The sequence below is a fragment of the Heterocephalus glaber genome, unplaced genomic scaffold, assembly GCF_053883595.1.
Source record: "Heterocephalus glaber isolate CG9 unplaced genomic scaffold, H.glaber_assembly_v1.0 deba00001523, whole genome shotgun sequence".
NCBI lineage: Eukaryota > Metazoa > Chordata > Mammalia > Rodentia > Bathyergidae > Heterocephalus > Heterocephalus glaber.
The window spans coordinates 8,037,209-8,059,560 of NW_028258327.1; the positions used below are offsets into that span (position 1 = coordinate 8,037,209).

Sequence of the window (22,352 nt, forward strand, 5' to 3'; positions counted from 1 at the left end):
AACTATATCTTTATACACCTAGGCTAACAGACCTCATAGACTCAATATAATGGGGTCTGCATACCCCATCTGGAAACTCTCATCGCCAATCACCCACCCCCCCAACTTCATGGCAGCTTCAAGAATGAATCACATAGTGAATAGACAACAGTATTATATGCAATTGGCCTAGAATTTTACCTTCAATGTAATTTTAATTTCTAGTTGGAGTGATAAAGATTTTGTTAAAATCCATCTTGTAAAATCAACATTTTATGCCAAAGAGACCCTTAGCTATATTGGTCAGGAAGCCACTGGGCCTTAATAAGGCCATCTGGACTCTGGGGAGAGGTGGTGTTTGTGTACATGGCCATTCAGGTCATTAACAAACATGCTGTTGGGTGGGTATGAAGCTCAGAAACAAATGCCAGACCTCCGTACTGAAACTATTAAAGAACAAGGAGCAGATATGTGGTGGTCTTCCTGCACACTCTCAGTGAAGATTCTGCCCAAGTGGTTTGTCAGTTCCAAGAGAAAGCCCTAATGACATGTTTGTTGTTTTTATTAAAAGAAGGGTTTTTTTGTTTTGTTTTGTTTTTCTCCACCAGTACTTTGGAGAGAGCATAGTTTTATTATTTTTTTTCTCTGTACCAGGGATCAAACTTGGGACCTTGTGCTGATAAGGCAGGCACAGTAACACTGAGCTAAATCCCTGAGAGCATAGTTTTAAACTCCAAAGAACTGAAATGATTTTAAAATAAAATTTTACTTAGAAGTTTAGCATTTTAGAGCCAGAAGAACATTTAGGGGGTTATTTACTTATAGATAGCACAAACTAGTGCCTAGAAAGCTTACATTGTTTCTAAGTCATCTAGTAGAGGTACCAAAACTTTTCTGGCCAGCGTCAGGGCTCTTTTCATCCCAGCACTCTGTCACACTTGATCTTGATAACAGCATAGGGAATTGTACTGTGACTGGTAATTTAAAATGTTGTGCCAGTTAGTGGACCAATACATGCCAATGTCAGGACAGACATCCGAGAATTTTCTTCAGGCTTCATGAAATAATTACTTGAGCTTTATTATAGTCCCAGTTACACTGAATTGGTATCAGTTCAGTTAATTCTATGTATTACCGAACTATTTACCTATGTGGTTGTTGGCAAATAACTATAATTTAGGTTACCTGCCTCCTAAAACAGTAAATTTTTTTAGTCTTAGCACTCTGATTTTTTTTAGGGTGGGGAAAGTCCTGTCAGTTAGTGAGGGATAATTTTGCCACATGTGATTTCTTCCCCATCCAGTGTTGTGCTAGTGCCAGCCTGTAGCAGCTCATGAGAGCCAATTTTTGTCAGGAATTTTTCAAGTCAGTTGTTAAGTGGTTGGCAGCTTAAAATCGAACATGGTGGGGTATTTACACCAAAGAAATTGGCAAACATTGTGACTCAGGACATTCACTCCCCAGAGAGCCAATTGCTCAACATTTACCAGCTCCCATCCTTATTTTCCTATCTTTCTTAACACCAGTAGGTGAATGAAAGAAAATTTAGAATTTGACACTTCTAGTGTTGGGAATGCACAGAGAGGCATATAAACAACTCTATAGTAAGTCTCTGCTAACTAAACAATAGTCTGACAGTATTGTTTTCATTACTATTATAAGTAGTGATGACTACATTGGAGATGTCTTTCTAGAATTGTCTTACTACTAGTATAGATAGTATTTTACAATACCTGAAATATAACATGCATGTTACTTGGAAGAAATTCAGAGTAGTGAATAAATTAATTACATTGTCATATAATGTCTGTGACTCACTAGTGATTCCTTTTTTTCAGATGAGGAAGTGAAAGCATGAGTTATATTAGTTCTTAGGAAAAGGACTATCTAAAGTGAGTGTGTCATTACAATTCAACCAGTTCAAAATATGCTTATCAAGGGCCTATTATGTCTAAGGCACTGAATTACAATAACTCACCTCAATTAACCATTCTAGGAATTGCCTCATACTTTCAGCCTTTTTTCAGTTTCAGAACAAATTTGTGCACATTTATTTGTTCCATGGTGAGGGCTGAGCATGTTGGCTATCCATTCACAAACTCATAGTTCTGAAGAGGATGTCAGTATTTTCACCACAAACAAGAGCAAAGATTCCATGCTCTCAAACCAGCACAGTGGGGATTAAACAGCCGTGAGTGGCAGCTGGTGAATTTATCAGACAGTTCTTATGTGGAGATATTCCTAAAAAGAGTGAAAATTTTTCATTCGGTCCGGGAGCTGGCCCATGCTTCCAGGGCAAGTGCAGCCTCAGTCTCTGCCAGGCACAAGTAAAACTGAAATGCTCGCTGAAAGCAGATGCTGTCAAAAATAATACAGGAAATTGTGCTACTCCAGAACCTCCGGAATAGTGAAGTCAAGACAAGGAAGAGAAAGTTTAAAAATCAATGTCAGGTCATCTACTGAGTCACCAAACCTTGTTAGTAAATTTGCTGTTCCTTGAAAACCTAGGTGTGCATAGCTGGGTTGTATTTTATCTCACGATGCCTCATCTTTTGTTCCTCCTTTTCAGTGCAAGTGACTAAAGTGGGTTATCTGAGTGTTACTCTTCCTTAAAGAGATCAAATATGAGATCGCTTTCTCTGCCAAAGATAGTGAAAATTCTTTCCCCTAGACAGGAAGTCTCTGTGCTTTAACAACTGGCAATATTTTACACTGGAAGATACTCAGTTACAATACAGAGCTAAATTTTAGTTTTAGTTTTGTTATTGATGGGCCAGCCCATTGTCTTTGTTACCTCACCTCTAAGTAAAATTGCCTCAGTTAACTCATGTCTAGATGAGATTTAAACTAGATGAACTGTGTATATGATAGCCTGGTAATTCTTTAGTACAAACATTTTGACTTCCCCTCTTTGCTCACCACCCACATTTCACCATATAATGAATTTATTTTTACCTCTCTGAAATAACTCTTACTGTTCCATATACATGTCCCTTTGTTTATAGACATGAATCTTGAAAAGCAGCCCCAAGATCAGCATCATTGGCGCTACTGTTATGGTTTGGGCTCGTGTGCTGGAAGCTTGGCTTCAAGTGTGGTGGTGTTGACATGGTAGACCTCTGTGAGGTGGGGCCCACTGGGCAGTGGTCAGGTCATTGCGATGCTGCCCAGATTAAGTCAGTTTTTGTGGGACTTGGTTAGCTCTCTCAAGAAAGTTGTATAAAAGAACAAGACTGACTTTTCTTGCTCTCTGGCTTCTTGTGATCTCTCCCTCACCCGTATACTCCCACCACGATGTTGTCTGCCATGTGACAGGGCCCAAAAAGTCTTCACCAGAGCTAAGCAGGTGCAGATGCTCCAAGATTGTAAGCTAAATACACCCTTTTTAAAAAAATTATAAACTACCCAGCCTCAGGTATTACATTATAGGAATTTAAAATGGGAGAATTTAATCATGTAGGAATTTGTTAGAAATGTAATTCTTGGGCCTGATCTTGGATTCACTGAATCAGAAACTCCTTAGGTGGGGCCCAGCAATCTGTGTTTTGATAAACCTTCCAGGAAATCATGATGCACTGCTTTACAAACTCTTTAAGGTCATATAGGGAATAATTTTCTCAAAATGCCTTGAGTTGTCAAAGCCAAAGTTCTCTTTAAACCTGTCCTGTAGGACAGTTTGCAAAAAGTACCAAGTACCAGAAGGCCAAAATGAAGAGTCTGATATCATTATTACTAGTAGCAATGGCGATAATAACATATATATAGCACTTTTGACATTTGAGTATTTTCACCACATTTTCTCATTTGAAGCTTGGAGCTTGCATGGGGATGAAAGGCTGTGATGCTCTGAGTTGGGGCTTAGCAACTTAACAGATTGATTTCCACTCTAGGAGAAATGTGGTCCCTGCTTCACTGCCACATTTCTGGCAGTGGTGATGGGCAAAACCCTGCTAGTGCCACACATAGATTCTGCTACTCTCTCAGATTTGGACCAGCGATCTTTTCTGGGGAATTGTGGGTCTAGCAGATCAATAATTGCATGTTTCAACCAATGACAGGTACCACAAGGGAAATAATTTTCACAGTTAAGTCACCTGATTCTATGACCAAACAAGTTACAAATGAGGATGGAAAAACCCTCGTTTCTGCAGCTCATGGGTGAGAAAGCCTGCTGACTGGGGATTGCTCACACCAAAAGTCAGAAGGGGCTGCACAGTTGTGTGACATATGGCCCACGGGCCTCTCACTCCTCTGATTGGCAGGTCACACTCCCTGGTTTTTTGACTAAGGCCTGTCACAGTTGAAAAGACAGCTAGTGAAATGGTTTTCACTTCACTGAGGGCTGTGCTACAGGTCACCCAGTGCTGCCACCCCGACAGTGAAACGCTGCCATGCATCTTGGTTAAACACAATGCTTAGAGTAGTTTCGCTTGACTGTGTGTCGCTGCTGGATGAGATGGGTGCCAAATGGACGAATGGAAAGAAGAGGAAAGATTGTAACCTACAGATATTTGCTAAGGCTGACAAGGGAATGTATTATTTACTAACATGCTTATATGGAAGTTGGAATCACAGCTTAGTAAATCTAAGAAAAAAATTGTGCCTAAAATGGACATGAATTAAGAAACAAACAAGCAAAATGCCTCCTTAACATATTGATTAAGTAGAAAATTTATAAGGAAGATCTGAAAAATCAGGAATGTTTTGCAGGTGTAGGTTTGATGTGAATAAAATCATTTGGCTACAAACCTCTGCAGCTTCTCTGGCTTGCACACATCACATGTCAGCATATATTCTTGAATGCAAATACATATTTAATTGTCCCTAAAATGAAATTATATAGCATTTAGAAATGAGTAAATGCATAGCCTTTGGGATTGTTCATGGTGACATCTCTCAATCGTGTGTGTGTGTGTCCGTGCATGTGTGTGTATGAGAGTGAGAGAGCACTTATTTTCATCAGTGATGGTCTTAGATGATTCAGAAAAAGAGAATGGATTATTCTGGTAGATATTTCAATGTTACCACTTGATAGAAGCTGGAATGGTGGAATGGTAGGGAGCCTGGTCTCTGCTTACATATTTCTTAAATAACGCCTCCATTCACTCTGTTTTTTCCTTTTCCTTTTTTTTATTCAAAACATTTTAAATCTTGAATTGGTACTCAAATTTATTATGGGATGTGATTAGAAAAAGAGAAAACAATGTCAAATCTGATAACACTGGTGAAACATTCCTTTAAAGGGATTAAAAAATCTAAAACTACATAAGCATAAGTATCTAGCTTTAAAATCTTCGTTTCATCCTGTTTCAGAGGGCACATTGATTTTTGAGGGCCGTCCTTGATGCATCTGTCTAGATCAGGAGATAGAGGGCAGGACTCACATCACAGGAAGGGAGGTTCACAGGATAGTTAAGGAGCAAATTGCACTGAGAAAAATGTATATTCTGTCAAAATAAAATAATTCTATGGAAATGATGATTCCTCCCCCTTGTCTCACCTTGTCTGTGTGTCTGGTTCTTTTTTTTTTTTTTTTTTTTTTTTTAATTTCAAGTCTTTCTTTTATTTTGCTTTCTCACAACTACTGACAGAAAAAGATCAAGCTGTGACACTGATATTTTTAATTTTCCGGGTGAGCTGATTGGATATGTCATAACTGAAGGCCAAACAATGACTAATAATATTCACCTGGTAAAAATGATTAATTAAGTGGAGTGCCTTTTATTCTAGGTAATAAAAGCTAGTTGTTTGTGCTTTTATTACATCAGTGAAATGATAATTAATTAAATTTCCATAAATAGGTTGAAATTTAATGCCTAATTCAGTTTATAGTAGGGACCCAAGCTTAATCTGTTTTTATGGAGAGATTTCTCTTTTTTTTCTTAAAGTTATAAATAGTCATCCTTCATATTGAAAGTTTAAACAAAACCCACAATTTGTGAATGGTTGTTTCCTGACACAGATGTTACTGGCATCTAGTAGTTTTACATATCTTTGTCTGTCTAACTCTATCTGATCATGTGCAGGTTTATTGCCATCTGAAAGCCATTCCCCGCCTTGTCCCTGTAGTCAGCCTCTTCAGAATAGCCTCTGCTTGCAGTGTGCCTACCTGCCCTACTAGTAGCTGTTTTTCCTGGTGTTCATTCTTAGCTATACTTTCTCAGGAATTTTGTTCTTGGCTGTTACACATGAGATCAGATGACAAAAAAGTTAAAAATCTTGCCACCAAGCAGACAAAAAAGGTTATTGAGTGACTTTATTTCTTTTGGTAAAAAATTGAATTATATCAGTGTATTTGTATACATGGTTGTAGCTTGACTGCAGGATATCATAGGAAAGTAGGTCTGTATGTAAGAGACTGTTCACCTTGACCTTGAGTTCAATGATCATCCAAGTTTCGGTTTGCTCTTCCTTCCTCCTTGAAGGCATCTGTGCTCCAAAAGTGCACAGACTGGGGGAGGCAGAGAATTATGTCATCTGCTTCTTAAGGTTTTCAATCAGTGAGGAACAAGGCTGTACGTGCCCATTTCTATTGTAGATGGAAGATTAGACATTCATTTTTGGATTGTCTTAGAGAATTATACATGGCACTGTACAATTTTTTATACTCCTCAGACATATTTTGTTCTAGATTTCCTTTTTTCTCTCCCTCCCTCCCCTCCTACTTCTTCTTCTTCTTCCTCTCTGTCTCTCTGGCTCTCTCTCTCACTCTCTCTCTCTCTCTCTCTCTCTCTCTCTCTCTCTCTCTCTCTTTCTTTGATGCTGGGGCTCAGACCCAAGATCATATTCATCTTAGTCAAATGCTCCACCACTAAGCTACACTCCCAACCTCTGGCTTATATTGATTTCAATGATTACAAACTTTGCCTTTACTTTTTGGCTTTATTTAACCCCTCTGTCACTTTTGTGAGTGGTGTTCTGGCCTTTGAAATTCCGACTTGGTTCCGGAGACAGCTATTTTCCCCATTCAGGGTATTATTTTTTGAAGAACAATATGTAATTACGCATCTTAAAACATTTTTCTTACTACAGAATTAGTTTCCTATAGAAAATATAAATTAGCAAAAATAAAAAAGAGACTAAAAATCACCTTTAATTTCACCTTTTACAGATAAACACTCTCACTGTTTTGAGGGAATTGCATTTTCCTCTATGCATATAAAAAGCTAATGTTATTTTCTTATAGGGCTTAGGGGGTTAAAAGGGAAAGAGAGGATTATTTCACTTCTTGCTTACATTTTCAGTTCCCTCAAGGTCCCCTCTTTAACAGACTGTCTCTGGAGTGATTCAGGATGCTGAAGCAGTTGATCACTGAATAAATCTTCCCTGACTCTGAAAATGTTACAGTATTATGCAGCGCACACAGTGTGGGTTGCAGCTGAGCTGCTCTGTGGCCAGAGATGATCTCTGGGTAAAGAAATTGCCTGGAATTACCCAGGGGAGTTTGCATTTCAGCAGTGAAATAGTGAGTGCTGGAATGGAATTGAGTGACTTGCTCCAGATTTTGGCCATATAAACACTAAGCAAGGGCTGGTGGAGTGTAAGATAAAAGAAATCTCCATATCATTTGATTCAAGGAAGAGCAGAACACCTTGTAAATGTCACTCATTAGAACGCCCCAGAAATGGGCTATTTCAAATATATCACCTAACTACTGGCAGGATGGAATGTCCTGGAAGCCCCTCTTCTATTGGAGCCACCCTGAATGAGAAAGCCATGTAGCATGAGGTAATGTCTGCTTCTGAGAGTTTCAGAGCTTCAGACAGTGGCCTGGTCTCTGAATGGGTCTTGGGATGTGGGAGATGGGGGAGTAATATCTTTCAAAATATCTTCTTCTCGTAATCTATTTCCCCAGCTCTTGGACATGAGTAGTCAGTTTTTATATTTGCATTCAAATGAATAGTTTTATACAATTCTGGCCATTAAAATGATTTTGAGATCTATCCCTGCAAATTGCGCTTTGTGTTTTCAGTGTCGAGGCTGGTGACTGCACATAGTAGTGCCCAGTAAAAATTCACTCAGTGGACAAATGAGTGAAGATGTATGGTGAACTCTGATTTAGGACTAGCTAAAATATGTGAAGGGCATGGCCACATCCAATAGGAATTATCTTTGTGTGTCATTTCTCTTTCATGTGCCTGGAATACTAAACCTTAAGATATAGGTAATATGATACAGTCTATAAGGGTTTCAGACCATCAGCTTCAATTCAGCAACAGATGAATTTTTCAGGGGTACAAGGTAAGAAAGGGGTGGCACAGCACGCATAGCTCACATTATTAAAAGATATTCTCACTCTAAATGCCTTTGGGTGATATATTTATTTTCTTATATATAGACTTACATTATCCTATATACAACCTTTCTTGCTCACCCGTGAAGGCTTTTGAATTTGAGCTCCTTGGTATATAGTGCAAAGTAACTTCATATAACAGAACTACTGACTGGCTCTTGGGTGTGGGGCAGAACTTTAAAATTTCCAAATGCTCTCCAGATACACCAGGTATAAGTGGACTACAGATAGGCATTTGGGGACCAGTGATACAGAGGAAGGGATAATGTGACTTTTTCATTTTTCTATAATTTATGTGAACCATTTAGTCTTAATGTCCAATTACTATGCAGTACCATAACAATTACCACATGTATGTTGTTAAATATGTGCCCGATTAACTTTATTACAGGTTGTATCTGAAATAGCAGTAACTGTTCTGCATAGTCTCAGTCTTCAGAGATTTTATGAACAGAATATTAGAAACATAACAGGAAGCACAGTTCAGGCCTAGAATTCAGTACTATGGTTTTGAAAATTTTTATGTGTAAAACTGTTTGCCAGGTTAAGCTGTAAAACATTTTCTCATCATTTAAAAAATATTTTCTAATCTGGCAGATTGTTGTTAGTTCTTTTGTGATCCTTGGCTTCTCATTTCTTTTTGATAAGCTTGGAAAGGAAAAAGAGAATCCCAACTGAAGCAGAAGAAGCAAAATTCTATTGTGATGCTAGTCTCCCTCCATGCCATCCCCTTGTTGATGTCAGATCAGAACATACTGTAGGGCCCATCAGTCCGCCTGGTTGAATGTGGGCACGGCCAAGAAAACTTGAACCAGAATCTGTATTTAGTTCAAAGACCCATGCCAAGGAAAGAAGAACATTTTGTTTAGAACAGATGCTACAAATGACCAGAGATGCCCTTCATCCTGCCACGGGCCTTCACTGTGCCAGGAATTGCAGGGCACTGATTGTTCACACCATAGACACTAGCAGGCATCACCTTTTCTGACAATTGTCAGTGATCAAATTTTAGCAAGTTATCACCATCTTGTGCCATCCTAGAAAAAAGGTAAAAGTTTAAAAGGCAAGCTAAATGGATAGTATGGATAAAATAGTTATATCATAAGCAAAATTTTGAAGATTCATTATTTTAAAACTTGTGAATGAACAAGGAAAACACTGCCTAAATATGGGGAGGGGGAGAAAGGATGATGACTTGACCCTCCCCTACAGGAGTTCACAAGATTCCAGGCTTTCCTCAGGTCCATCTATCAATCTACTACCAGCAGGAATTCCTCTCCCTGAATTACTCAGCCACTAATTGACTGCAACTCTGTTAAGTTTAGTGAACAGCTGGAGCTCCAGGAAAAGGACTTTTCTTTTCCTTTCCTTTCTTTTTTCTTTTGTCTTTCTTTCTTTCTTTCTTTCTTTCTTTCTTTCTTTCTTTCTTTCTTTCTTTCTTTCTTTCTTTCTTTCTTTCTCTTTCTTTTTCTTTCTTTCTCTCTCTCTCTCTCTTCCCTCCCTCCCTCCCTCTTTGTCTTTCTCCTTCCTCCTCCTCCTCCCCCCCCCCCCCCCTTTCTCCTTCTTTTCCTTCCCTTCTCTTTCTGGCTCTTTTCTCATTTTTGCCTTGCGTGATCTCCCACAGAGGCGCAGATGTTTGTGCAAATGCAAACCTGAGGTGGTCAGGCTCACCTGACTTCACATTCCAGCCAGTGCTAGCTTCTGATGTGACCCTGAGCATGCTGTTGATGCCAACATCACCATGTAGTGTTGATTTGAGGATTATATGAGCTTGTGTGTATATAGTGGCCACTGAAGCGGTTGCTGTTTTCTTTTTCTTAGGTCTGTGGAGCTAGCACAAAGTTTCCCTGGTGCCAGAGTGAAAGAGATAGAGCCTGTGTCTATGCAAAGGAAGCAACGAGTCTTTCCAGGGCAGGTGTTCTTCTTTAAATCACTCCTCCTTCAGCTATGGGCACGGGGAGTTTATCTATTACCAGGAATGTTAGTTTGCATCTGAGTATCAAATCTGACCAGAAACACAGTGTGAAGTCTTCTTCTAGGTCTATGCCTACTAATGTGTGATACAGAAGCCTGGTGCAAAAAGGTGCTGAGAAGATGTTGCTTTCTTGAGCATGCAATGGGAAGATGGGGTGTAAGCGTCAGGAACCTCTAGAGTTCAGTGTTGGGATGACTTTCTTTTTCTGTAGTTGTTGATAACAATGAATTTAAGGAGAAAAGCAGATTAACCAAAGGTATTTCACTGAAGTAAGGCTGACTCTACCTGATTTCTCCTGCTGTCTCCTCCCTTTAACATTTTGACTGAATCTAGTTCAAGAATCAGCTTCTCAAAGGGCATCTTGTGATGCCTACTGTCTGTCTTGCTCTTTCACAAGTCCTGTGACAGTGCTCTTCTAATGCTTTAGTGTGATTATTTTTATTGTCGGTTAACTATTTTGCATGTTTATTTCTTGTCTCTTCCAAGAGAGTGTCAGCTACTAGAGTTGCGGGGGAGGAATTTCTCATTTCTTTTTTCATTTTGGAGTGCCTAATCTGGGAAGTGTGTATGACAGTAAGTGTGGCAGTAAACACCAATGAATAAACACGTGTTCATATTTCTAAAAGATGATTGGGTGCAGTCAGTGATTCTTACTCTAAGAAAGACTTAAAAGACTAAAATCTGGTAGGAGGGGGATGTTTGTTTAAGACACCTGGTCATATTAATTTAATGCAGAATATTCAACATATTGGATCTTCACTTTGCTAATTAAGCAAGTGATACCTGGAATGCTGGAGGCATACCAGACCAGGAGTTATGGCTGGTTTTATTTCTAAAAAGTATGATTCTTTACACAATTCATTTCAGCTCTCTCTGCCTGGGCTTCCTTTTCCATTAAGTGGAGGATTTAGATTAGACAACCTCTAAATTTCTAGTATTTCTAAGATTTTATCTTTCAATACTTAAAGGTCTCTGTTATAATCACAGATGTTCATTTTATAGTCTCATAGCCACCGTGGAAGATGTAGAAATTGAATTAGCCACCTCTTTTTGAATCACATTTCCAACGAACAATTTTTATTATTGTTTCTTTTTTTGTTAAAATTAGAAAAAATAGTTGGCAAACTGACTATATGGGTCAATGAAAGTTTTTATCCAAGTTGAAGATTCAAAGGAAGACATTTAAAACCAATCAAGAATACCTTTCTAGTAATCTTTATGAAAAATATTTTATATCATTTTTATAATTACATTAAAAATTTTTGTCCATAATTTTTAAAAACTCAATATTATGGAGATGTAAAAGGTAGAGAGACTAAGAAAATAATTTCTAGAATAAATATATTTTTCCTGGTAAAATTATAGACAGTATTATGAACGTTCTGCCTGATTAACTTCTGATTATAACATTCTAATTGGAAAAGTCTTTCAGGTAAAACAGGACAAGCTATGTCATAATAGGCTGAGAAGCATGGCTTCATGTACACAGGCAGCAAGTATTTAAGTGTGATTCTGAAGCATAGAGTTCTAGGTTGAGGGTTTACAGGGAAACAACAAAAGTTGGGTACTTTCTGTCTTCAAAGCATTTGCAGTTTGATGTAAGACTTGTATTCCTTAAATAGCACAATATCTACCCAATACAGTATTTATTTATCAGTATTAACAGTATTTATTTAACAGTATTAGTTAAGTAAATAAACACACCTAACCAAACTTTTATTTTAAAGAGAAAAATATTAAACAGTAGTCTTGCAATTTCCTTCTCAAAATAATTTAATTTCTGCTTAACCTGAAAATTTTACTTTGGTTGTCTGTACTTTGACACTCGTGATTGATGTTCTGATAACTCTTGACCTGCCCAGATTTTTTAATTTCTTAGCTGAACACAACACAGCGTTTGTCTTAAGGAAGCATCTTTGCAGTATCTTGTGAATACAGATTCATTTAAAAATGAATCAGAAGGAAAAGAAGACACAGAAAAGACACAAACAAAATATTGTGATTTCTTTGAGGCCCTGGACTTGAGTTTATTTTCAGGTCCATCTATCTCAGAAATTTATGTTTATTTATGCACAGTCTACTTTGTTCCAAAAAGAGTTTAAGGTTATTCTGTGTTTCCTATTTTTAATACTTAAGTGGAACTAATTTGATCTACCAGATAATACAAAGTAAGTCCTAGTTTGAAAATGTGGCAAGCAATCATCACTGAGAAATTAGAGGGATTGCTGAAAATCCTTCTAAAGCTGGAGTATTTCCCCCCATTGACCCTCCTATTATCAGATTTCATTTGAATAATTTCTTAGGAATTTTCTGTAGACAGGCATTTTAACTGGGTTAAAATGTTACCTGGGAGAGATGCAAATAAATCAATCTGTGTTAATGTGTTATATATCTGACTAATTCATGGTTGCAAACACAGTGCCTCAGGGGCCAGGCCAGTGGCTTGTGGCAGGGCAGCTAGGGTGGGTTGGGTAGGATGCTGGCCCCCAGCTCCTCTGGAGCCAGCTGTGTGTGGCTTGGTCCTAGGATCTGAAGGATGAGGGCCAAGACAACCTAAAAATCTCGCTGATTACCTTGATTTGGCTGGATTCATGGATTTGCAATTTGCCACCTCTGGATTAAGTGCATTAGTAATGCTGCATCCCCTGCATCCCCACAACAGGTCCTGGAGCAGGTTACTGCTCTGAGTGCTCTGACTGAGGGCTGGGGTGGAGATATTGGGGTTTACTACTCAGTTTTTTTTTGTTAAGAAAATCAACTTGAAAGGAGGAAAGGTTTTAGCTTATGGTTTCAGAGATTTCAGTCCCTGGTCAATTGGCCCCAGTGCTTTGGGCCGGTGGCAAGGCAGTGCATCATGGCAGGGTGGGGGTTGGGAAACAAAGAAAGAGACAAGAAGTGGCGAGTCTCAAGGCACAGCCCTAGTCACCTAACTTCCTTCCACTAGGGCCCACCTCTTAAATGTTCCACCACTTCCCAATAGGACAACAGGCTGCTGACCAAGTATTTAGCATAGAGGACTTTGAAGGACATTTAAAGTCAAATCATAAGATGGGGTATGAAATATGGGAACCCAGGTGAGGGACACAGGACCTACAGAGTTGACTGGAGTACAGCTTGAGAGAGGATGAGAGGCAGAGATGTCTGGATGGGAGCCATGTTTTTATTTTCTTTTATTTTATTTTTATTCTGCTTGGGTTGTGACCCTGAGTGACTAGGAGGCTTCTGCCAGCTTCAGAAAATGACATTCATTCTCCTTTGATGTGGAAGGTGCTGGTATTTGGAGGATTCTGTGTATTATTTGGTTTTTGGTGTTCCTACCACAGAGTAGGTAGAAGGGTCCTGCCCTATCAGTAAGCAAATGAGCCCCTAGTGAGCTTTCCTGGCTGGTTCCCAGCAAGAGGATTAGCAGTGATATAAAGAAACATGAATGCACCTCCAAGAGTATCTTCTTGGCACTGGAATCAGCCAACAGCTGGCCTTCAAGAGAAATGCAATCTTTTAATTCAGCCCCAAAATATAATTTTTCAAATGGGTCCCAGTAGTCCATTGTGACAGCCTGACACTTATGATGAGGTGATGCCATCTATGCCAGGTCAGAGTGAAAGGTCTCACTGTGCCACAAACTGGGTCTCAGTGGGGGACCTGGGGACCCCCGCAGGTGACTTTGACAAGTGGTATTCTGACGTGGAGCCTACCAAGGGTTGCAGGAAAATTATGGGTGGCAGGTGTGAGGGTACAAGGAGAGCATTATTATCTTCAGCATGATTAGCACTGGACAAGTGGCTTATTTGTTATCTGTAAATGGAAATGTAGGACGATGTAAAGCTTATGGTTCTAATTTTTTTCCCCTCATGGGCTGGTCATTAGGGGGAGCTCTGTACTTGACTAAGATATATAGATGGCTTAGTTCAGTCACATCTGAAAATTTTAGAGATTTCACAGGCCTCATTTTATATTCTTTTTCATGCTATGCCTTTCCCCTGCAGCAACAAGTGATTGCTTTAGGATATTTCAGGAATGGTTATGAGAAGATACTGGGGCTGAACAAAACACAACTCGTTGATGTTGATTTTAGTGTTCTGGAACAAGAAGAATTTCTATGTGAATATGAGAGTGAGAGAAGAGAAGGGGGAGAATGAGACAGGAAGAGAAATTCTTACCTATTATGAGAAGGGCAGCATATGCGTGTGACTTATGTGAGTCTAAGGGCTTATTTTTCCATTGTTATGACCACCACATTTCCTTTTTATAAGACACTGATTATAGTCCTAGAAATTATCACCATATAGCAGCAGACCAACAATTGACCAGACACAGTCAACTTAAGAACAATCAACAATTTTAGTGCATTGTTCAATAATTGACAGTGAGTGGTTGGAGTGATTGCATCCACAGCCAGGAGTTTGCATGGTCTTTTTAGTCTGTGTGCTGGCTTCGATGTATTGATTTAATCTGCAGTGAAGATGGGAGTCTGGAAATATTAGTAGGATCTGAAACTGTGTACAGCTGCACATACAGACACTCCCTTCATGCTGTGCTGCCATTACAAGAAGGAACCCAGGCCCTGGCTCTCTCCTCTCCTCCCCTCTTCCTCTTCCTCATCTTCTAGTGCATGTAGTGGATCAGCCACTGTTTATTTTCATTCTGATCAGTTAGGAGAAAATGGAAGGAAGGACAAGTAAATGAGGTTGAATATGTTAACTTACTGGCTGTTTTTGTTAAGCAAATAAAAAACAATAACAAAAATCTTTGGCTAAAATGAAACATAAGTTCTGCGTGTGGAATTTGATGATCCAGACAATGTTAGGCTTCCACTACCATCTATATGTATATTTCCTAAATAGCAATATCAGCAAAACTTCACAAGTATTGGGGTGGTTAATAATATTTCTTTAAAATACTTAGGAGAAGTGAAAGTCATTTCAAAGGACTTTAGTTGCCATGGAGTGATGCCACTTCCTACTTAAATTTTTTTTTTTTTTTTTTTTTTGCCTCAAGGTCCCCTCTGCACAGATTGTCGAAGGCATGATTTAGGTTTTTGGAAGATGCTGATGGTGGCATAAATCTGACCAGACAGGGAGGTTGCCGTGGAACTGGAAGTACACTCAGCCGAATGTCACAAGAAACACTCAGGAATGAAGTAAGCGGGGGCTGCTGGGCACACTGACCAATGCAAATAGACAAGTAAAGGAGAAAGTGTGGTTTTGTGTGTTTAATCCAGAGAGCTACAATTCCAGCATGATTTTGGCCCCCACATGTGGTAATGTTAAAAAGACCTTGGTTAGTGTTCCTAGAAGTGGGGTCTGGGGAGTCTGGCCTGTAGTCGCACTGTTGATATACTGCATCAGAGCAAGGAAATGCGTCCTGCTGATTTTTTGTACAGTAAAGTTTTAGAACTACTGCCTTAGGGACCCCAGGGTCCCCATCCTAAAAGGTTAACATAGGAAAGTGGGGAGCTGCTATGGTTCCCTGTTCCTTTCACCTGCATCCTCATAGTATTCTCCAGAGAGGTTGCAATACCAAGGAACCCCAGAGAACTTAAGCAAATTGTTCAAGGTCACACAGCTAGTCAGAGGCTCGAGTAAGAGACAGAGCCAGCCCCTGAGTTGTCCTTAACTTGACTGCAAATTAGTATTCTTTTCACTAAATCGTGAAATGTAGATTTTTAATTTCCTTGTCAAAGGAGTCCCCAGACATCATTCATTATAACCAGGCACGAATGGAAAGAGTTTAATTCCCATTTCTTAACATTTGTTTGGGCTTCTCTTAACCTCCTTCGAGTGGAGCCCCAGTGCCTCCCAGCTATGGAACCAGTACTAGCTGCTGCCCTCACATTTGGTGAGGACACCCCTTTCTCTGCACCACTCTAGGCAATGGGGGAAAAGAAGGGGAAATCAGAAGGCACACTCTTCAGAGTTTGCATTCTTTTATCCAGAATGCCTTATCTTGTCTTATACCAATGTTTGGTTTTTTCATTGTTTATAGAAATACAAATAAAATCTCTTAGATAAATTTAGGTTAAACTTTTTAAAAATTGGGAGTATTTATTATTTAAAAAAAAAAGATTTTCATCTAGAAGAAACAGTTCTTAAAGAGCTTTCTTCTATAAGGATTTATTTTTAGTTAAGGACCCTACCTCTTTGGGGGATACTGATTTTAGAGTATCCCAGAAATGCTTCTTGGTAGACTCTGACCTGCAGTATTTGTCTTTCAGATCAAGAATGGAATCACACAAGTCAATGAAAAGAATTTAAGCTCTGGGCAGCAGACAAAAGCAAGCTGCTGAATTGTTTGGGCCTTTGATTCCTTGATGATTAAATAGGTACAATAAAATGGATCTCACAGGGAGTTGTGATGACCAAATTAGATACAGGGTGTGCAGGGCCAGTCCTAGCATTGGTACAGGAAGGAGTAAAATTTCAGTTCCTTCCCTACTTTTGGTAGGTGGAAGAGACTGGCAATGGCTACAGGCTGGGAACTTGTAGCAAGTAGAAGCTGTAACCAAATGCTGGCATCAGGGAAGGGCTAGCTGACAAATTCCAAAATGTATGCTGGTTCACCTTTAAAAGAAGTGAGTTGCAAGGGACAAAACAAAGGAATTGGAGTGCGTTATGTCCATGTTCTAACTCCACACAAGGAATGTAAATAATATATATGGCAAATATGTAAAAGAAGGAAAAAAAGGAAGGAGATAGAGGGATAGAGGGGGGAGGTGGGAGGTGGGAGGGAAAGGGGATGGCAAAAGGAATTAAGATGTATTATGCACATGCACCAACTCCACACAAGGAATGTAAATAACATGTAGTATACATGTGCACTAATAAACTAAAATGAAAAAGAAAAAGTGAGTTGAAACCATCTCTGCTGCTTTGAGTCCAAGACACCCAGACACATAGTGTCTTTACAGGGTGCTGTGCCTGTGTAAAGCTCTGTCACACCCACGTTGACTATCAAGGTTTGTATCCTAGCTCTGGCACTTAGTAATTCTGTCACTTTGGGCAAATTACTTCCTCAATTTCTTCCTCTGTAAAATGGTGGTAATAATGATGCCCACTTCAAGTGATTATAATAAGGAATAAATGTGAAGTGCCTCCATGGTACCTGGCATGGAGTAAATGTTCAATAATGTTATCTCATAGCCCCCAAGATAGGAAATATGTCTTGCTATTATTCATGTTGTACAGTTGGAAAAGCTGCTTTAACTCACGCAGGCCCCTGTAATAGTCATGTTTTCATTGCTGGGACAAAATGTCTGATGTATACAACTTAAAATAGAAAAAGGTTATTTGCCCCATAATCTCAAAGACTTAAAATGCTTTAAAGAAACTTCTTATTTGAAAATATTTCAAATTTACAGAAAACTTGCAAGAAGTAGAATAATACAAAGAATATCCTAGGTCTGTATCATATTTGCCTATTGTTAACATTCTACCTCATTTTCTTTCTTTGTAATCTTTCTCCGTATCTACATATATCTATAGTTCTATAATGTTATATATATGCATATATACTCATATTATTTTCTGAACCATTTAAGGGTAATTTACATATAGTATGATATTTTAGCCCTAAATATTTCCGAGCAAACTATATTTTCTTATATAATCCCAGTACAGCTTCAGCTTCAGGAAATTTGACAATTGTATACTTTTTATCTAGGCTCAGATCCATGTTGAAAACTTGTTAATTGTATCGGTAGTGGCCTGTATGGGATTTTCCCCTTAAAATACAGGATCTAGTCTGACTCACATATTGCAATGAGTTGTCATGTCTTTGGCCTCCTTTAATGTAGATCATTTTTACAGGTTTAGTCTTTTTTTTTTTTAGGTTTAGTCTTTTTTGATATTGGGATTTTTGAAGAATACAGGTCCTTATCTTTTTCCTAATAGAGCATTCTTCTTCTTATCAGGTGCACTCTCATGGTTAGTTTCTGGCTAACTTGAATGCCCGTTTTTCCCACATATTCCATAGCTGATCCTGTGGCATAACCTGAAGCAAATGATAATAGGCATCTCCTCTTATAGGTGATATTAATTGTGATCATCCGGTCAGGATGTTGCCTGAGTTTTCCATTATACAATAATGTTTCCTTGCAATTAATAAGTGGTCTTGAAAGGGCACTTTAAGACCACATAGATACTTTTCCCTGCATTAAATTTCCTCTAGATTTAACATCCATTGATGATTTTTGCCTTATCCAATCTGCAACCTAATGCTGATGTGCACACTTTTCAATGGTGAATATTAGACAGTCATAAGGTAATTAGTTTTAGAATGTGTAGCTTATATCCAGCATCAACTCTGAAAGTATAAAGTTCCTTCCCCTTTTCTTCTTAATCCCAGACTCTGTGTAGTATTGAGGTTAAGTCCCAATTTTTCTTTTTTCTTTTTTCTTTTTTGCTACAGGGGATCAAACTAGGGTCCTTGCACTTGTGAGGCAGGCGGCAGAACCTCTGAGCTAAGTCCCCGGCCCAAGTCCCCATTTTCATTAGCATGATAGCACATTATGAGATTTAGATGAGCTGCTATCACCCTCACCTTGTATATGACATGTCTTTAGCTATCCGACCTTAGGACTTGGTACAGGTGGCATAGATTGGGACTCATTATAGAGCTCAGAAATCAGTTTTTTACCTGTTTTTCTCCCTCTTGTCCCTCCACACTGGATTGATCCACGCTTGAGCTTCTCAGGGTTTCCTTTACTTAACTTGTTAAATGGTTTTTCTTCTCCTGAGCCCTAACCCTAGGGATAGGAAGAGGTTGAGTAAGGAGGAGAAACACCTACCTCTCCACTATTGACAAAACAGTATGTAGAAAGAATAAATAAATAAATAAAAGAAGGCAGGCAGCTAACTCTGAGGAGCTTGCAGCCCTGCCCCCTGCCAGGAGTTTGCACTTTGGGGCCCACAATTCACACATTACAACAGGATAAGCAGGAAGGTAGCAGGGCTGCGCCTCTCTGCCTCAAGGGGGGTTGCTTTTCCTGTGGCAGAAACTATCTGTGCTCCCCAGTAAGTCCAGGAACAATCTCCACTTATTATACCAGCTCAAAATCCAGGACTGTTTACAACCTCACGCCGACAAGGCACTAACCCTCACTCATTACTGTCGCTGTGGGGATTTATCTGCACCACACTCTCCTTGCATGGGGCCCACATTTTCATCCAGTAAAATCACATGTTGTCAACTCAATATATACAGTGAAAACAGCACGAATAATGGAACCTTTAATCCTTATTTCTCAAAATTAGATTTCCACTTTATCCTTCTCTCCTTTCCTCTCTTTTAAAAAATTTTGCTTAGTGCCAAGCAGAAAAGTTGTTGTCAAGACCTTAGCTCTAAGCAGATTCTATGGTATTTCCATTCCATTTCCAGGTACCTTTGCAGATCCAGTTTCTGGATACATTGATTGTATTTCTTCCCCTGGTCACTTCACATGTGACTCATGAGAAATTAAAATCATTCTTGTCACAGAAAAAGAAATGGCCTCATTGACATAGTGGATTTCAGCAAATGGAGTGAAAACTTTATGTCTGATTAAACTCACACCTGCAGTAGCAGAACATGAAAACACACTCACACCTGTCTCTTTTTCTTAGTCTTGTTCTGTAGAGAGATTTATTGGGTTGGAATGGTTTTTGGTATTAAATCAGACACCAGCAATGCTAAATCAAATTTCAAGGACAAGGTTTGTCAAAGACTGGTGAGAGGACTTAGACCCTTTTGTTAACATACATAGTATTATAGATTATGCAGACAAGTACAGCTAAGATTGTACCAAGGATATTCAGCTTCTTAAATTTGTATTATTCCAGAGATTGGTCAGTAAAGCCAAATGGACCAGATTTACATTGGCTGCTAAGGTGATCTTCATGCATAGATCAACTGTCTACTCCTTTTAAAGTTTTAGTGATGTATGCCTACATTTCTTAAGTACCATAGCTCTGAGTATCTGAGTACATCTATACATATGCATTTGTGATTATTGATCATATGTGCACTATATGTGTGTATATGAATTGATGACTAGCTTCCGTGTTTTATATGGAGTATGTCATAGTGGTTAAGAGGTCAGTATCTGGACTTCACTAGGGATCACTCAGCGGATCTGCCCTACTTACTAGTTCACCTTGGCTAAGTTCTTTATTTCTCCACCTATAAACTGGTAATCATGAGTCTTCTTTGCAAGGCTGTCCTGAGGACTGGATGTGGTAAAGTATGTAAAATGTCAGCATGGTGTCTGGCCGATACTAAATGTGCAATAAGTGTTAGTTGTCATGAGGTAGTTTAATATGGAATAGATTAATTGAACTGTGGCTCATATGATCCTAATTGGAAACCACTGTTCTGAAAAAAAAAACAATTAAATACTCTAGCTAATATGAGATTGATCTACATCGATCATGAAAGTGGCAAAGATATTAGATTGGTTAGATGTGACCTGTTGATTTCATGGATTTAAGTATATCTTAAGAATTTCTACCAAAATAACTTAATTGATCTCTTTTTATTATCACTCCCAGATTTTAAGGAGGTGGAGAAATTTTAAAGAGATTTTTCTTCCACATGCCTCTCCCTTTGGTTGGCTTATTTTTTAACAAAGGAAAGCCTTTGTTAATGTGTTTGAAGAGATGTAAAGTCTTCATCAATGGAAACTTTGTCATGGGAAATAAGTTGCAGCTCACCACTGCCACTCTTTTCATCTAACTAGGCTTTTAGAAGCCTGACAATAAAGCTGTGAAGTGGCCCTTGAGAGGAGAACTGTGGCTGTCTTCCTAGTGGCTATCAACATTTGCTCATTTTGGAGGAATAATGATTGTGAAGGAGAGAGAAAGAGATGGGGTTAAGAGATTGGGTCCAAGCAGAGCTTCCAAGGGCACCATCCATACTAGAGGAGCCAGATCCAGCTTGGCCCAGGCTTGTCTGTACTTGCAGAACTTCCCTCCAGGAATGCCTATCACGTCTCACCATCAAGACATTTTTTTCCAAGCATTAGCAAAACCCCTCTGTCAGAAAAATAAACATTCCTGTTTTTGCTTCATACAGTGGGAGATAAAGGTAGAAAGAAAAAAAAATTCACTTCATTCTCTCAAAATATTACTGTGCTTGCATTGGTGGATCCTGTTTCTAAATGCAGGAGAGGCTGCTTTTTCTGTGTGTCTCCATCCGCTTGCTACACCTTTCTTTTAAGCAAGTGACAGAATGATCAAGTCCCAAAATGTATATGAAGTCCTAGAATTTGTGATTTCAGAATCTCTTCTGTGACTCTGTCAGACCTATAGGGAGACAAAAGCCTTCAAGATGGACACGTGTGTGCATGCCTGACCATGAGCTGCAAACCTGAGGGTGGAGAGCCGTGTCCATCCAAGAAGTTCTGAACAAGAGAAGAGGCAAGGACAAGTTGGAGACTTGTGAAATTCCTGAATGTACTGAAGTTTGATGGTGTTATGGCCTGAGGGCTTACTTGTAGGGACTTCTGTTCTTTAAAGACGCAATGACTTACACACTTAGCACTGGGCTACTCATTTGTCTTATTGCTATAAACTACAGCTTCTCCTCTTCCTCTCATTTCTCCTTCTGAGAGTACAAGGCCCCACAATAGGGCAAATCACCTCATCCCAGAATAGAATAGCTCTTTATGCCCGGTTGCCAGTCATTGCAGGCAGTTGCCCATTAGCAGATGGACAGTTTTCCAAATGACATTATTTGATTTTTAGTAGGTACAGTTCAGACACTGAAGCAGATTTAATAACTGGACATATGATTGTTTTAACAATGTCTCATTTTTTTTCAGAAACTAAATTTGGTCTAAATTTTGTTCGCTAAGGTTTCTTCCACATGCCTCTCCCTTCAGATAGCTCATTTTAAACAAATGAAAGCCTTTGTTAATGTGTTTGAAGAGACCATTACTGTTTCTCTGAGTGCAGCCTGTCTTCAGTACTGTCTGGCTTAAAACTTCAAAGCCAGGGGCAAGGGCCATTTCAATGAAGCCGAATAGCATCTAGCACATCATAGCTGCTTACATGGTTTTGGCTATTCTAATGAAATTCTTGCTATGACTTCTTTTTGGTAAGGATGTAAGAAGTGAATTCTTTTTAACTTGGC

At 39.0% G+C, this 22,352-nt stretch overlaps 1 protein-coding gene across 2 annotated transcripts in view; it reads left to right on the top strand.

The window, feature by feature from the left end:
* The window catches only part of Fbxl4 (F-box and leucine rich repeat protein 4), a 357,862-nt gene that overhangs the window by 43,304 nt on the left and 292,206 nt on the right, over positions 1–22,352 (top strand). For both annotated transcript variants that reach the window (XM_087187955.1, XM_087187956.1), the window contains exon 2: positions 15,246–15,387. The gene's annotated coding sequence lies outside the window, so the exon portion shown is untranslated. The remainder of the gene's footprint in view (positions 1–15,245; positions 15,388–22,352) is intronic.